Source organism: Balaenoptera ricei, chromosome 2 (assembly GCF_028023285.1).
Source record: "Balaenoptera ricei isolate mBalRic1 chromosome 2, mBalRic1.hap2, whole genome shotgun sequence".
NCBI classification, from domain to species: domain Eukaryota; kingdom Metazoa; phylum Chordata; class Mammalia; order Artiodactyla; family Balaenopteridae; genus Balaenoptera; species Balaenoptera ricei.
In genome coordinates, this window is record NC_082640.1 from 105,903,674 (window position 1) to 105,922,045 (window position 18,372).

Below are 18,372 nucleotides of genomic sequence, written 5' to 3' on the forward strand. Positions count from 1 at the left end.
CATTCTGAGTGTTAAAAATAAAATCATAATGGGTCAGAGCAGATAGAAGTAAAATTCTGAGAGTCTCTGTGTCCTGGGAAAGAAAAGTGAGAGGAAGACTAGAGAGATATACAGTTAAAGAGACTGAAGAGGAGGTGCCGGGGTACCTAGCATTTCCACAGACAAAAAGGGAAAGATCACACACACAGACACACACAATTACACAGGAAGGAGAAGAATGGAAAGTTGGCAGAACAAAGAAAGGTATGAAGAATGGCTGCCCTTGAGGAATCTAGTAATTTCTTCAGATCACCAGTCATTGCAGTCTTTCAAAGAGTGAACTTCTACAGTTCTTCTCAATACACATCTCACTCTAAGAAGACATTTCTGGAAAAGACTATTAAAAACTTCAGTTATTAAGACAATTTCTCCTTTTTTTTTTTTTGGTTACAGATTCTATTTTAACAGTTGATCTTTCACCTGTAAGATCTACATTATGATTGCTTCTGGGAGTCTTTAAGAGGTTTCAAATTTAACACAATTAATCATAATATAATGAAGTAGTAAATAAGGCTTTGAAAATGTAAATCAATGCTAATTTTAGTATGTACTAACATTCAAAAAGATTTTCTCTTAACCTCCAACAACTACCTTTGCTATTTAATCAGGAGATTGTGGGGTGCTCCCTGGCCTGTCCTTAACCTCTTAAATCTTTTAGGAGCCCATTGTCCTTATCTACCCAAAGGCCAGTCCAAGCTTGGGTTAAAACTAGGTAGAAAAAAAAGAGAGGGTTTAGCACTTACCATCACCTGGTGGAGCAGGGCCAAGCTTGAAGAATCCTGGCAAATGAAACCAACAAAAGGGGCTGGTGCCGGCTCAGTGGGCCAGGGTAATTTTTTTACATATAATTAGAGTCTGTCACCTTTTATCTTGGGTCAGTGGACATATTCACCCCATTGGCAGCCCATTTAATCATTCACTCTATTCACTTGAATGTTTGAGAATTCTTTGGTGGGGACAAGCTCAAATAATTCATTTAAATAAAAGAAATGAGAGGGGAAATGGTTTTAAAACTCTTCGGACAATGTATTTAAAACTCATAATCTGTTGATACTGTAAAACAAAGAATGTCGTTCACCATCTGGTTCTACAAAGATTAAGTCACCAGCACTGCAGTCACTGACTACAGTACACCCTGGAAGGAATTCAGGATGAAGGACAGGATGAGACACTCTGTGCTTTGGGAAAACAGGCAAAACAGGCCCTTAGTTAGATAATGTTTCAGGAGAAAATTTTTTATGAACCTGGGTTCTTGCATCTTCCCATACTTAGAAAAGCATTAAAATGATTAACTGAAATACCTGTTCCTCATGACTAGCACTAACCTACCAAGATGTATGCTGGATTACACGTACTCCGTAGCCAAAATCACATACATACTGGCCTCTCCTTCCTCTTCGGAGCAGGTCCTCAGAGCTACCTGAGAGGCTGTCTCCCAGGCTACAGTCCTCAGTAAGTCCCCAAATAAATCTGAAAGTCACAGCTCTCAAGTTGTGCATTTTTTTTTCAGTCAACAGTAATGATGGCATCTTTCCTGAAATGATTGGGAGTCCACAGTCTCTGTCCTCAGCCCCCTGCCGTACTCACTGCCTGCGAGAGGTCACCCGCCAAGCACCACACTGTTGATGGCTACCAGCCATGCCTCTCACCAAAGCCCATGTTTCCCCATCAGAAAACACTAGAATGAAAGCTTCAGAAGGTCCCAGTCCAAGCACATCTTACTTACCCAGCACCTAGCACAGTAGCTCAGAGTACACATCCAATAAGTATTCATTGGATGAATGAATGAATGAATGAATGAATGTTTATTTCCAGTAGTCTATCACCAAGTCTGTTCACCAAACATATCCAGACTCAAACTCAGAATCTCCCCCTCTTGCCCTCCTGACACTATTCTGCAAGAAACCCGAATTTTAAACTTGCAATCAGCTTATGTTTCTCTTCTTTGGGCCCTATACTGGGTCCTACCAACTTCTCCTTTGATATATCTGAGTATCTCCTTTGTCCCCGGGTTAACAGTTAAGGCCACAGTACACACCTCAAGCTTTTCTTTTTTTTTTTTTTTTTGAGGTATAATTTTTTTTTCCAGTTTTATTGAGAAATAATTGACATAGAGCTGTGTATAAGTTCAAGGTGTGTAAGTTCAAGGTATACAGCATAATAATTTGATTTACGTACATTATGAAGTGACTATCACAGTAAGTTTAGTGAACATCCATCAACTCATACAGGTACAAGATTTTTAAAAATAGAAAAAAAAATTTTTCCTTGTGATGAGAACTGAGGATTCACTCTCTTAACAACTTTGATATGTTAATATAACATACAGTGGTGTTAATTATATTTACCGTGTTGTAAATTACATACCAAGCACTTATTTATCTTTTAACTGGAAGTGTGTCCCTCTTAATCTCCCTCACCTATTTCTTTCCTCCCCTCATATTCTTCCCCTCTGGCAAACACCTGTTTGTTCTCTGTATCTATATCTTTGTTGCTGTTTTGTTATGTTTGTTCATTTGCTTTGTTTTTTTAGATGTCACATATGAGTGAAATCTCATAGTATTTGTCTTTCTCTGTCTGACTTATTTCACCTAGCATAATACCCCCAAAGTCCATCCATGTTGTTGCCAATGGCAAGGTTTCATTCTTTTTTATGGCTGAGCAATAGTTCATTGTATATCTTCTTTATCCATTCATCTATTGATGCACACTTAGGCTGCTTCCATATCTTGGCTGTTGTAAATAATCTGTAGTGAACATAGGCATGCATATGTCTTTTCTAATGAGCGTTTTTGTTTTCTTCTGATAAATACCCAGGAGTGGAATTGCTGGATCAGATGATACTTCTATGTTTAAATTTTTGAGGAGTTTCCATACTGTTCTCCGTAGTGGCTGCATCAATATACATTCCTACCAACAGCGTACGAGGGTTATCTTTTCTCCACATCCTCGCCAACACTTGTTATTTGTTGTCTTTTCCATAAAAGCTTTCAATATAATAATAGTTATCCCTCTGATTTTCTCCCTGTTCCACACATCCAACAAACTAGTACTGTACCATGGAAGAGCTTCTTTACTTCCTAGCCTACAATGGCTTCACATTTATGCTCAGACCAAGCACAGAAGCAGGAATGGACTAAGGAGCAAGCACTGAATGACCCCTGTGCCACTGATACCCTGTGAGACTCTGGGAAGTTTGCCTCATCACCTTGAATCTCCATTGCTCCGTCAGTAAGATGCCAGGTTAGGAGTAGGTGGTTTCCAAAAATATGTCCACACTAAAATATCGCCATTAGTATCCTGCCAACTCCACTGAATCCTTCATTAATTTTGCATTCCTCATCCATTCAAACTATGTCCCCACCCCACAGCATATAGACAAGTTACCTTCTACTTCTATCAGGCTTCCTAATCTATACCACTAGGCTCAGTTCCACACTTAATCTTGGCTCATCCTACTTTTTTCTCCACGTGATGAACCCTACCTCCTTATCAGTCCAAATTCTGCACTTCCATCAAGGTCCAACTCAAATCCAACTTCTAGGAAACCTCCTCTATCTATGATGGCATGCTCTTTATCCAAGCACCTGTAACAAAGTGCCACTCTGTCTTCCCAAAGCAGATACTCCTAGAGAGGAAGGCCTCTGCAGGGAAATAACAATGAACCTCCAAGGTTCTAAACTTTTAAAAGCATGTGTTTGAGGTAAACATTAAAAACCAATTCTTGTCTATGTTTTGCTTTAAAGTTGCATGTCTAAATGGTAGGCAGAAATTTTTATCCTCTTGATAATTATTATGGAAGAATTTTTCTTTTGCAAGAATAGTGTATGTATTGCCAGAGATAAAGGAGATACTTCGAATGGATGAAATGCCAGAGAATATGCTCAAGTAACAATAGATGGATGACTTAAATGCCCAGTCAGGAGGGTATTTCCTATTAACTATAGGACTTTCATTTTGTTGAGCACTAAAATGAGTGGAGTATTCCACTGTAACAGGATACCGAATGAGTCTTTTCTTGTTGTCAAAGTTTTTGACACAGTCCCAAGCTGAGAACAGTAGAGGAAAGGTAGCCTCCCGTTCCAAGGAGAGATGTTAAACACACACAGGACTTAATAAAAATCAGGCACACTGACCCTGGGATTCCTAACCTCACTACATACCTGCAGCCTATTGAAGAGACATATGGAGGGAGGCATATATGAACACAGAAGTTGGGCCTCCTTCCCAAGTACAGAATTACAAGAATGTCATCCTGTTTGGGAAAACAAAATAGGATTCAGATTGTAATTAGATTGTCTCTGATAAGCTATAGGCCAAATAGGATAGGATAGTATTTAAGAACATGTATGCCCTAGGAATTATATGGCCTGGGTTCAAATTATGGCTCTGCCATTTACTAACAGGGAACCCCAGGGAATTCATCTCATCTTTAAGAGCCTATTTCCTCATCCTTAAAAATGCAGATCATAACAGTACCTACTTCACAAGGTTTTGTGAGGATTAAAAGAAGTAGAACTGATATTGTGCTTAGTACAGAGCCTGTCCCTTAGTAATGAATGTGAGCTATTACTATGTGCCAGACATTCAACCAGCCAGCAGGAGAAACTCAGCTCAGAAAGACTTTCTTCTCCATCTTGACCACAAATATTTATCCTTTATCTGAAAAATCCATTTCCTGTTTCAGATGAGATTTTGCTTCCTAAGAAAACAGCTACACATCTCAAGTACACATCTGGCTCATAGTGGCTAACAGAGAGACACAGCAGAAAGCAGGCAAAAATGATGAGAAACCTGTTTTCCCTAAAATTGCGCAGCTGGTGGGGGCCCTCGAGTGGAAGAATCATCCTCTCTGTTAAACTGTTTCCTGATTCTATCCACAAGCAGAGTTATCTTTCCATTTCTTCCTAATTGTGTGTGAGGGTAAAAAATTTAGGAGACATAGGGAGTTGTGTAAAGAGTTGCAAAATAAAAACTCTGAGTCCAGAACCACTGGCTCAAACAACTTTATTCTTAGGAAGGTGGTTGCCCTGTATAGATAAAAAGGGCTCTGCTGTTGATGATGACGTCACTGAGTTGAGTGCCAGTTCTGTTAACCATCAAGGGACAATGAGCCATGCGCATTATATTTTTCCATGTTACCAATAACTCACATTTTGCCTGGGTTAGAGCACATTCCTCTTGGTGCCAGGAATACACAGCTCTCTCTTCTGTAACTTGGCTGGTCTTGCCACAGATGATTCCTGTGACCCGGAATGTCTTACAGCCATGCTCAAACCAACTGAGCTAATTGGCTTAGACACTCTTAGGGATGATGCAGAGACCCCCACCTCTGGGATCACAACACCCTATGTCTAAAATGGCCTGTGGGAAATTTACAGGGTCATGGTCATGTTATTTACATGCAAATAGGAAAGGAAAATCCATTCCAGCAGGCCACATTCTAACTACAAATACCAGAAGAAGTTATAAATACACAAGAGGAAAGCCAAACACCCTGTTAGCATTTTCTCAGAATGCCTAGGAAAGTGAGCCAACTGCTTTAGTGGTTACAAAGGGCTTGGGCAAAATCCTATGGCCCTTGGCATCAGATGTTTTCCTTATGCTAATTTTGTAGATAGCAACTTTTGCGCAACATTTTCAGGGTTAAACCAAGGAAAGCATAAAATATATGTATTTTTTAGAGCTCCATTTATATTGCAGTCATTTCTCTGTGCTTCTCTTAGGGCAGCAGGAAGCCCAGATTGGCCTCTAGCCTTCCTCAAAAGTTTTCTCTGACCTGTTTCTTAACAACTGGAAGCTACCAGTAAACACTCAACTCACTACTTCCTCCTAGTTCAAGTTCAGTGTGAAGTTCAGATCTGATGTCTTTAGGGCAGGTTTCCAAGTCAGTCCATTGTCATCTTTCATGGCCAGCTGAAAGTTAAATTTTTTTTATTTTAAAGATTTCATTTAGCTTGCAGATTTGAACAGTTCATTAGCCCCAGTAGGAAAGGAATGAAAGCTTTATCTCGGGATAATTCGCCTGGGTTCTCTAGGAAAACCACCTGCAGTGCAGGATGTGAGGGAAAAGTTGACCCACAGCGCCATCTCCTGGTCCGTCTCATGCGTTACACTGAGAGTGAGAGGCGTCAGGGAACAGCTGAGCACTTCTAATAGTGACTTTCCGGACATAAAAGTACATCAAGCCAACAGTGGTGTCGATGAACAATCCCCAAAATATGAAAGTGTGAGCATGGCCTGCTCAGAAATCTCCAGGACATTGATTGGTGCAAGTATTAAAAATAACCAATGTGGTGTACACTCAGATACGCTAAAAGCGGGCAAGAACATTCAAGTGTTAAAAGGAAAAATGAAAAATGCCTCTGTAACAATGTGAGAAAACTTCCAGGAAGATACTAACAGGAGGATAAAAGAGTATCAATTATGATCACAAGCATATAAAAAGAATGGAATGTGGAAAAGTGAAAAGTGGGATGTATAAAGATGGCAACAAATGATTGATTGATTTTTCTAGTGTCACTTAATATTATGTTTTGTATGTACAACCTCACTTTGTGATGGTGTATCATACTCACAGGATACGTTCTCCCATATGGAAAAAAACCAAGTGCAGCCAACTCACACATAGTGACCACTATCAACCTTGCCCAACAAACCATTCTTTTTCTCTCCTAAATCAGCTGTAGATCATGTGTGTAAGGACTCGTGAAACTGGAATCATGGGAGAGCATTAATCCAGTATCACTAATCACCAGGAATTTAACATGCCAATCACACAGTCCCTACAACAGTCACTTCCAAACCTGGCTTATACAGAAAACCTCGGAGAGCTTTTTAAAAATTAATTTCTCATCCTTATTCCCAGATCTACTGCAACAGAAACTCTCGGTCTGGAACTCAAGAAATTGCAGGTTCAAATGCTGCCCAGGTGATTCTAAAAGTAACCAGCTCACAAGCTTACAATTGTGACCCCTGGAGGGTCACAGCTGTATCTGATTGAGAAGGGAACACAGACTCGATAAAATCCCTGCCTTGTCAGTCCTGCGCTGCTTTCAAGAGATGTAGCTTCAGCTCCAGATCGTCAAAGGTAAGCGTGCTTTACTACAAAAGTTTGCTAATACTTAACTGAGTTTCTTTGGGCCAGACTATTTTCAAATGAAGAAATAACGCAATTTGTGTATAATCTATGACTGCTTTCTTCCCAAATCTTTTCTCTAAGAACTGTGAAAGTTAAGATCATTTTAATATTCACCAAAATCTAAGTCCAGGAAGAAAAATGTCTTGGATGTTGGGGAGTGGGGTGCACAGTTACCCAAGAAGGAAACCCTTCTGGTCCAAGAACTGTCTGGGTGACTCTGGAACATTAACTGTGGCAATGAGCTAGTGGAGTAAGGCTGGCGGTTGGAAGATTAATTAAATGCACTTGTGGCAAATATGGAGTGAATTAATAAATGCCAGAACTAAGATGGGGATTGAAAGGAGGCATGTTTTCTTCAAAGTGGACCATGAATCCCACTTCCAAGAAAAGGCCACCCTGTATCCCCTCATCAGAATTCGCCTGTCACACCTTTTGAGTTTATCCCACTCTCACATCCCTCATCAGAGCCCACATATCACAGTATTGGAGTCGATCGGGCGGTGTGTGTTCTAATTCCCCGTCTGACAGATTCCAGTCTGCCCAGAGGACAGACCTGCATTCTCACCTTTTCATGCCCTGATGCACCTAGAATAGTACTTTGCCCACAATGGAAACTCATAAATATTGACCGATTTGGTTAAGGAGCAAGGGTGTGTTGCCACCGTCGGTGATTAGAACCAGCACTTTGTTTAAAACAGAAACTGCAATTCCTAAGGATAGAAATTACAAGAGAGAATAGACAGCCTCAGCAGGGGTGTCAAGTGCATTCAAAGAATCCTTTTGGCCCTGACTTCTTTGTCGTGACCGAGGGAGGAATGTGAGCTCAGGATGGTCTCTGCAGAAATACCTTCTCAAGTGGGCAGGAAGCAGAGCAGGAATTATGGGACTTGAGGAAACCTCTAGATTTCCCACCATATCCCGGAAATCTCACAACTAACCCTTCTGACAGTGAAAAAGGAAAGGCTGTTTGTAGATGGGGGGGCTCTGTGAGGTTCCCAGGGAGGAGAGTGGGATAGACTTCAAAACAGGTACTGAAGATCATGGCCTCCTGAAAGCTAAAGTGTTTTGACAGTCAAAGAAGCTCAGGGACGGGGGTCTGTTGAATGATTTACTAAAACCTTCTACAGTTCTGCTCTTGTTCACGCTGGTGGGGGAGGACAAGAGGAGGAGGAAGTCTACTACAAACAGGAAGTACAGAAGGGGCCAAACAGAAAGAAGCTTTATAACCAGAAATACCATTGTTGTTTTTCCCATCAGTGAAAACATTTGAGTAGCTTACGTATATACCAGTAGTCAGTTTCACAGAACACTATTTTCATTTTATTCCATTTCTCTCCGGAGTCTCTGCTAAGCTATGAGACATTGACTTTAGTCCCGTTAATCACTCTACAAGCACATGCTCTAAGTCATTAGTTTCAGAATGAGCTCATTTACTACAAATTCATACTATAGGTATGCCCCTCCCCACATTAAGCAAACCTGATGTACATAAAAATATGGATTTACACTAGCCATAAATTAGGGAGAGGTAGCCCTGTTTATAAAATAATTACTCACTGTAAAAGAGGATTTGTCACAGCTCCTTTGAAATTGTGAGCTTATGATACAATTTGAAAGCAACTTTTGGTGATTAAGAGCACATGCTCCAGAGTCTGACAGCTGGGTTCAATGTGAGCTCTGCTCGTTTCTCGCTGTGTGACTTTGGGCAAGTGAGACAACATATCTTTGCTTCAGTGTCTTCATTTGTAAAAAGAAGATATGATACAGTTCTTGGCACTGTGCCCGGCCCTCCTCTGCTGTAGAAAGTGTGGCACAGCACTGTCAGGGCCAGGTGAGGGGGAGGCACCTGGACCAGGTAGAAAATTTGACACTAAAGAGAAACTTATTTTCTCCAGAAAGAATACAACATACGTACGTCTTTTTGAAAAGCAAATAGATGTTATCCCTTTGGGAGCTGCAGGAAGAAATCACAAGTGCTATTATTTATTAGATACATACCTTTCCGTTTTATCTCAACCTTACTTTCTCTGACATCAAATTGATGACAAGATCTTCCCACCCAACTCAGAATCAATCCTACCCAGCTAAAAGGGGAAGGAAGTTTCCACAGCAGGGGAACCATAGCAGTCACATTTCTAATTAGTTGCTGAGTTTCTTCCCATCCGGAATGAAGAACGGTAGATGGTGGGTCAGTAGATGATAGAGTTGGTTGACAGCTGGATAACGAATCGCTCCTCAAACTATCAATGCTGAATGATAACCGTATCTAATTTCCGTGCATAGAAAAGTCATGCCTTCTGATCTTACACTTGTTAGCAGTAAACTTATGGTTGAAAAAACAATGATCATAAAAAATATTCTTTTCATTGTAATGAGGCCAGTTTAAAGCTAAGGTAAAGATACATTTAGCAAAAACTCAAAGCAAATGAAATGCTGGTTCAGGAAATATTCTTATGTTTTGATTTTGTCTGGGCCTAATAGCGTTTAAAAATAATGATCCAAATAATGCTAAGTGTTTTCTTATACATAATTGTGGGTAGAGTTCAAAATAAATAACTACACAGATTTTCTGAATACTCTAGTAGTTGTTACAGGTGGAGGGGGTGAATTTCTTGATTGGAAGTGTTGATATTTTGTTCACCATGGGGGGTTTTTTGGCATTGATTTTGATTTGTTTAAAAAACATTTCATTAAAATCTTTTTCTTGATTACTGAGGGTTTTGGGGACCCCTTAAATTTTGTGTCCAGGGTAATTAAATGCCTTACTTGTCTCACCCTTGTCCTGGCCCTGTTGGGGAAATGTGCACCACATCCTTAGTGAGAGGAGCTGCGGTCACATGGCAAAGGGCAAGGATATCAGGAAAGATGAAGAATCAGAGCTAGTAATGCAATCAAACACCACAGTTAGTTTTGACCATTTTTGTACTTTATTAATGGGAATTGTACAATGTATGTTCTGGCTTCTTTGTTAATGTTTGTGAAATGCATCCGTAGGGTTGTGTGTACTTGTAAATCATTCGTTCTTGTTGCTAAATAGAATTCCGTATTGCAAAGACATCACAATGTTGATGGGCATTTGAATAGTCACAGTCTAGAGCTATTATGAATAGTGCTGCTTTGAATGATCTAGTATAAATTTCTGTTAAATATCTATGCATTTTTGTTTGGGCACATACCTGGGAGTGGAATTGCTGGATCAGAAGGTGTGTGTATGTTCATTTTTAGTAGATACTGCTAGTTTTCTAATGATTCATTTATTTAGCTTTATTAAGTCTTTATCTGGTAATATAAGGCTTGCAGTTTGTTCTTCTTTTTCAAGATGGTCTTGGCTATCCTCGGCCCCTTGCATTTCTAAATGAAATTTAGAAGTAGCTTGTCCATTTGCACCAAAAAAAAAAAAAAAAACAATAAAAAACCTGATAGGATTTTTATTGGGTTTGTTTTAAATCTAAAAACTAAAAGTGGGGAGAATTGACACCTTTACAACATGCTTCCATGTCGTCTTAAATTTCTCAGTGTCTCATACTTTTGTTTGTCTACTTTGAAAAAAAATAGGTAGCCAATAAATACATAAAATAGGCAGTCAACAGATGCATGGTTGGCACAAGGCTTTAGGCTGAATTATATTTTTCAGCCGCACTACTCATCCCACCAACACCTGAACTCACCCTTCTCTTCCACCCCTCTGGGCCTTGCATGTGCCCTTCCTTCCGTCGGGTGGAATCCCTTCCTGCCTCTATCCCTCCTACCTGACAAAATCGAATATTCCTTGATGACTCAACTCAAATTTCACTGCTCTGTAGAGTTGGTAGATCTTCCTTGTGGTCTCCCACTGCATTCTCCTTTGGCTGGTTTTAAGTCACCACAGTGTATTGTTATGAGCTGCTTCAGTGCCCACTAAACTTCTGGGTGCTGACCAGAGCCACCCCAGCACTCGGTGGATATGTATTGGCTTACTGGGAGAAAAAAAAAAAGTTATTCCTTTTGCTGTTGTTGAGTTGTTTGGTTTAGGTGGTTTGTTGGCTGGTTTGCTTGTTTTGTCTTTGTGGGACTTCATTTTGGGTTTAAGTTTAGTCAAAGAAAAAATGTTGTATCTTAGTTTGGCCCTCTGGTCAAAACCTGTCAATCTGATTTTTGTTTCACGAATCATTTTGATTTGAAAATATTCATATACACTCAACCTCTTTCCAATAAGGCTTTGAAACAGATACATTGCTTGGTCTGATTCACTCCACAGCTTCTAGGTTAGTTTAAAAGAAAACTATTAACTACATTTTTTTCAAATACCAGTCACAGGAGAGCTCATGGCAAGGCAGTCACACCTCCAGTGACCACTAGGTGGCAGCTTCACTCTCACTATGACCAGCGTGACACGGTCTTGCACTGTCCAAGTAGTCTGGGGGTGCAGGATGAACCATGGGATGAAATTTGCTTAACTAGGCCTGTTGGTGGAAAAATAAAGGCCAAAAATCATCCCTGAAGAAAATGGAGTTACGGGGACTACAGCATGTGGAAAATGGAAAGGAATGCCATTAGACGTTGTTTCACTGAAAGGTTAGCAAAAACTAAATTGACCACATCCAAAAATTAGTGAGAAAGATGTACAATTACAGAGACAGGTCAGACGGTGTTGAAAGTCAAAGGAGTCTCTTGTTGGCCCCCCCCGATGGAACCCAGTCCCTTGGGATGGGGGAGGGGAGATAGGGTAAGGGTACTCGCTGGTAGGACTGAGCCCCTGGTAATGTTCGTAAATTCTCCTGTTTAGAGCCTCTAGACATCATTGGATGGGACTCTATCCAACTGTTTTTGGTTGAGTCTGTTGTCAGCCCTGAGATGATGTGCAGCGCATGCCAAAACTTTGCTCTGTGTTTGAGGAGTGGGGGCAGAGGACATGTATTAATCACCTATTCGGTACAAGCAACTTCATGGATTTTATTTCATTTAATCCTTACAACTTTATATGAATCAGGTAACCGTTATCCCATTTTACAGATAAGAAAGCTGAATTTCAGAGCAAGTATATATCTTATCCAAAACCACAGAGTGAGAGGTTGGGGATTGAAACCCAGCACTCTGACTGATACCATAACCCCAGGCTGATTCCCAAGAAATCCCACCTTCCTCTCCTGGGAATGATGAGCGCATCTCCCTCCTCAGATTGCTGTGGCATGAAGGGAGATGGTGCTCATAGAGAGCCCAGCACCATGTCTGGGGCACAGTCAGCACCAGCACCAGTAAACGGAGGTCACCAGAGGCGCAAGGTCCTTCCTCATCAAGGCCCTCCAAGCTGGAAGCTGCAGCCATTTTCTCTGGACCCCAGAAAAGACAGCGGCCTGGAGACAGACCTCGCTATTTCGCCCGTGTTGATCTCACCTAAAAGTGACATTCTCACCACCCAAAGAGGAACCTCTCAGAGGTCCTGCTGGAGGGGAACTGGGCCAGGGGGAAGTGACTGACCTGGAATAACTGCCCCTCCGTTGTCTGTAACCCGAGACTGGCTGGTTCCCCTCTTCTGGGTAACCACAAAAGGAACCTTGAGGGGCTCTGTTTGGTCTTTCTAGTTCTGACTCTAAGTTTGATAAGAGTCTTTACAGACCCAAAGTGTAAATCAGAGCCAGGGCTTGTCTCCACAGAAACCTAAGGAGGCTCCTGGAACAGCAAGTCCAGGCATTTCACGGGTCCATCCCCACAGGCCACCATGGACCTGAGGAAACTGACTGAATAATGAGCTCGGAGGAGACTGAAGGCTGAAAGTCTCAACCATCTTCTGTCAGGACTGGACTTCTTTTATAGCACAAATTCCTTCTGGCCTAGAATAGGGAAACTGAGGCCCATAGGAAGCAAGGCCTTGAGACCTTAGATGGGCCTGAGGAGACAGAGGCCCTGGGCAGCCGCCCTGCTGACGTTAAGACACCACAAAGAACCTGAGAAATCAAATTACTCATTCTTTCTCTTTCTCTGCTCCCAACCCCGCAAAGACTGCTCAGAAGGAAGACGGTCGAGGCTAGACCAAACTGCTAGATTCAGAGGGCACTGCCGCAGCTATGAGTTAATAACCACTGGGGATTACAGGCTACGTGAACAGGAGCAGCTTCTCCACTTTTCCCCCTGCCGGAGTGTGAGCTGGAAAAGAGGCTAAGGAGGAGAGGGAGAGAAAGGTTTGAAAGAAGAGCTAATAGCAAGGGGCCTGTAGCTTCTCCCCTGCCATCCTCACCACCACCACCACCACCACCACCACCACCACCACCACCAGCAAGCCTCAGGCCCTGTCCCGAGCGGGGTGGGGGGAAGGGAGGAAATAAGCAGGACTCCCCACAAGGCACCTGAGAGGAGAGATCATACGTTGCCCCCCCACCCCCACCCCAGCTGGAATTCCCTAAGCAGCAGCCACAATAGACACATCTGCCGCTGGGTCATGAGGAGGGAGGAGGTGGGGAGAGGGCAAGGTGTGGTCAGGTGGGAGGGGCCGGAGGTCATTTCCGGGCTTCCCTGGAGTGAAGTGTAATGGAGGAGAGCCATGAGTTTGCTTTTGGACACAGCGTGATCTGGAGGCCTTAAGCTACAAACTGAGACAACTTGCCAGCCCCGGGAGGACCCTTGAAGGAAAGAAGAGTCGCGTGGGGGCTGTGTGAGGGCCATCAGCCTGGAGTAAGGGGCCAGGGGCTGCCTCTGTGAAGCAGCAGAGAGAACGAGAAGCAGTAGGGGGTCCTATGTGCTTCCTGAAAAGGCCAGCCTCTAGCAACATCTCTCCCAGGGGCCAGGCAGGTGGCGATGCCGGCAACAATACCAGCAGAGAAGTAAACTCAGATGTGCCAAGAAAGGTACAGGACCAGAAGGAAGGATGCCCTCCCTACCACCGGCACATGGCCAGCCATGCAAAGGGACTTCTCTAACACTGGCTGCTACCAAGGAAATTGGGGTGCCAAAGCACGAAAATTATATTCATTTATAAAACATATTCCACTCTGTAGCCATTCGTATGAGTTTTCTGTTGCTGCTATAACAAATTACCATAACTTAAACAGCTTAAAGCACAAACATATTATGTCATAGTTCTGTGGGCCAGAAGTCCCATGAGGCTCCCGGGGCTAAAATCGAGGCATCAGCGGGGCTGTTCCTTTGTGGAGGCTCTAAGGGAGAGTCCATTTCTTTACTTATTCGGGTGTTGGCGGTTCCATGGGGTTGTGGGACTGAGGTCCCCATTTCCTTGCTGGCTGTCAGCTGGGGTCACCCTTAGCTCCTAGAGGGCTCTCTGTGTTCATTCACGTGGCCCCAGACATCTCAGAACCAATGCGGCGTCAAGTCCTTCTCACATTGCCCTCTCTTTGACCTTCTTCCACACTTGCAATTCTCTCTCTGGGCATACCCAGGAAAGGTTGTCTGCTTTAAAGGACTCCTGTGATTAGAATGGGCCCACTGGATAGTCCAGGATAATCTCTCCATCTCAAGGTCCACAACGCTAATCACACCTGCAAAACCCCTTTTTTGCCAAGTCAGGTAACATATTCGCAGGTCCTGGGGATTAGGATGTGAATGTCTTTGGGGAGCCATTATGCTGTCTACCATACCATTATACATTGAACAAGATTCGATTTAGTGCCTTAATGGGCCAGGCACAGTGCTAGGTGCTGGTTTCAGATGCCAGCATCAGGGGCTTCGGGCTAGGGAGAAAGCTGAGGTGGGGGCAGCACAGGGGGACATCTGTCTGACGGCTCCTCTGCAGCACCTAGGGAGCACCATTTACATAAAATGCAGTACAAACTGTACCCCTACCCCTACCCCGTTCACCTCCTTGGCTCCCCGGCCCTCGCCCCTGAATCATGCAGCCTGCAGCCTGGTCTGGAGTTTGCTGCAGGTCTCTGGAGAGGGTCATTCCAATTCTCTGGGAGGCTAAGGAGCTCGCCAGAGGACTGAGATGGAGGAACCTGCTAGATCCAGGTTCGGCCACAGCAGAAAGGACGACAAGTCCCGAGAGCCTTGGACACAGGCCTGGGTGCTGCCCCTGCCCTTTAGCCCATTTCCAGACCTGGTTCACAGTCCCCAGGGGACTAGAGAAGGAAACGCCCAGGGTGCTCTAGGGCCCCTTGTAACTCCATAGCATAAGAGAGACATGGGGAGAGGGCAGAAAAAAGGTTGGTTTCTCACTTATTGAAGCCCTTTCCGGCTGAGGCTCCCTGGCCTATATTTTACGGCCCCTGAGGTCATGGGAGCCACCAACTTGCTGGGTTTTTCTCAACCACAATCATGGTGAGTCAGCACAGTGGTTAGTTGTCAGCTGGGAGGCCACAGCCCCCAGCAGAGCCCCAGGTGGAGCGGTCCCCTGATCAGCCCATCCCCGTGGTCCTGCCGCCGTGTTCCTTCCAGGCCGGGGCCTCCCCAGCCTGGCTGGCCCCCTGGGGGCACACCTGAGCAGCCGTGCATCCAGCTGGGTGCAGGGCTTCCAAAGCCACAGTATGAAAGGTGAAGGTGAGGGATAAACCAGAAAAGAAGTCATCAGCCGGCTCCAACAAGCACAGGCTGGCATTTGGCCAATAGCACCTCAGGCTCTTTGCTTCCGGCCAAACTGGAGATCGGAGGGAGTCGGTAGGGCATTCTGCCTTCCTCTCTGCTCTAGAGTTCATATCTAGGAGCCAGGCCCTGACAACTAGAATCCTGCAGATAGCGTCCACCTCACGTCCCCACATTCTGGCCAACCAGGCTTCCAGTGGCAGGAATGGCTACCAGGAAGGGGTGTTCAGTACCTCTCATTTAAAAGGCTCTTCATACCACAAAACCCAAAATGCCAGTGGTGGTCACTTCTGCCCCTACCACTTAAAACCTGCTGGCAGGGGAGACCTTTAGGGGGTGATGCCCTCACAAACATAACATTCCTCGTTTTATCTTTTCTGCACCCCTCTTCAGGGCTAAGTCACTGGCGATTGCCCTGAGTGATACAAAGCCAGTTGGTAGCAGGGAGGAAACTTGTCAGCGATTACTACTCCAGACGACAGCTCTGTGGCCTGGAAGGCAAGTCTTACTCTAAAGAGCCCCTACCCCACCCCAGTCCTGAAGTACTCTGTAGCATCTCTTGCAGGGTACGTATGCCTCTGGGTTTCTGTTTAAGGACATTGGCCACCAGCTAAGCCTGGGAGAAAGCTTTCCTCTCGCATCTTCCCTTCCCCAAATAGCACCATTACAAGGGCCAGAATAATCAGTATCTCTCATCACAGGCACACTGAGCTTTCAGAACCAAGTATGACAGAGAACTCGGCTGCTGCTTATGACCAGGAAGGCACAAGGTTATTTGACCCCCTGCCTTCACAAGGTTTGAAGTTTGGAAAATTCTTGAAATTCATAGCTAAAATAAGAAATCTGGATTGTCTTGGATTTTGGTTAATATCTAGTAAATCTACTCATCTAGCCAGTAACCTCAGTGACTAATGAGTCTAACCAGGTTTTCAACTGAATCGAGTCTCCAGTAATTTTCCATTCAGGGCACCCAAGTTAAACATTACAAAGGCCCCTTTACTATTTGGTCACTATAAAATAATCAAAGCTCCAGTGAAAAGCGGTCGCCAGATATACAAGTGTTTCTGGGGTGGTTCTTGGACCCTATCCCTACAGGCAGCCTAAGAAGAGGGGGTTGTTTCCGCTCACCTGCAGAGTTGAGATGGCTAGAAATTTCCACAACAGTACTAAGCAACTGCCCAAAGGGTGATAGGAGCAGAGTATCTGATCAGGCAATTTCAGCATCTGAAAAGAGAAGAGTCAAGGCTAGTCTTTCTTTTCTTCCTGATAAAGCTAATCGCCTTAGGTTACTGCAGAGCATAAGACTTGGTGGCACAAAAAGAATAACAAAATTACAGAAAGTGTAATTTGGAGGCTCTGTCAAGATGAGCACACTCTATGCAAGTGGTGTAAATGCTCTGAAGCTCTGATGCTCACGGACAAGGGTGTCTGGAGCGGGAACGACGCCTGCATTCGTGTTCAGGCTCCCGAGGGGACAAAGCTCTTTGGTCTGCAGTTAACCAGTCCACTCTTCTTGACTTTAGAACACATCCACTTGGTGCGTGCTATTTTCTCACACATAATTTTCCCACAGTGGTTTCACATGTACATTCACATGAGTAAAATACCATAGTCCCCCATTATCCATGGTTTCACTTTCTGCAGTTTCAGCTACCCGTGGTCAACCACAGTCCAAAAATATTAAATGGAAAGTTTCAGAAACAAACAACTCGTAAGTTTTCAATTGTGCGACGTTCTGAGTAGCGTGATGAAATCTTGTGCCACCCTCCTCGGTCCTGCCAGGGGTATCAGCGCATCCCGCCCATTAGTGACATAGTAGCTGCCTGCGTTATCTGACTGTCCTGGTATCATGGGGCTTGTGTTCAAGTCACCCTTATTTTGCTTAGTAACAGCCCCAAAATGCAAGAGGAGTGATGCTGGCAATTCGGATAAGCCAAAGAGAAGCTGTAAAGTGCTTCCTTTAAGAGAAAAGTTGAAAGTCCTTGGTTTAATAAGGAAAGAAAAAAAAAAGTCATATGCTAAGGTTGACCTACAGCAAGAATGAATCTTCTATCCATAAAGTTGTGAAGAAGGAAGAAGAAATTCGTGCTAGTTTTGCTGTCGCACCTCAGACTGCACAAATTACAGCCACGGTGTGTGATAAGTGCTTAGTTAAGATGGAAAAGGTGTTAACATTTGTACAGTAAGGTATTTAGAGAGAGAGAGAGACCACGTTCACGTAACTTTTATTACAGTATTTTGTTTTAATTGTATTTTATTATTGTTGTTAATCTCTTACTGTGCCTAATTTATAAATTAAACTTTATCATAGGTATGCGTATAGGGTTTGGTGCTATGCGTGGTTTCAGGCACACACTGGGGGTCTTGGAACATATCCCCGTGGATAAGGGGAGGCTGCTGTGTGCTTTTTACACTTTGCTGGGTGTTGAAGTTGCTGCCTGATGGAAAGTCTTACGGCCTCCCCTTGCAGTGGCTTTCCCTGATACGGGGTTTGTGAAGCTCCAGAGTGCAAGACACACTCATCTAAACAATACCGCAAGGCAACCAAGTTTGCATTTTCTGCCCTGCTTCTCCAGCCTGCGTCCTCATGTGAAACCCTATCGAAGTGTGTCCTTGCCTCCTCGGACAGTAACCTGCTTCTAGAGTAGAAACTTCTTTCTCTTCGTTTGCTTTGGCAGTAACAG

At 43.7% G+C, this 18,372-nt stretch overlaps 1 protein-coding gene across 1 annotated transcript in view; it reads left to right on the plus strand.

Annotated features, from left to right (window-relative positions):
* The first annotated feature begins 7,078 nt into the window (after positions 1-7,078).
* Positions 7,079-18,372, plus strand: part of RASGRP1 (RAS guanyl releasing protein 1) — a 204,013-nt gene continuing 192,719 nt past the window's right edge. Inside the window, exon 1 of the mRNA XM_059913669.1 lies at positions 7,079-7,129. The gene's annotated coding sequence lies outside the window, so the exon portion shown is untranslated. The remainder of the gene's footprint in view (positions 7,130-18,372) is intronic.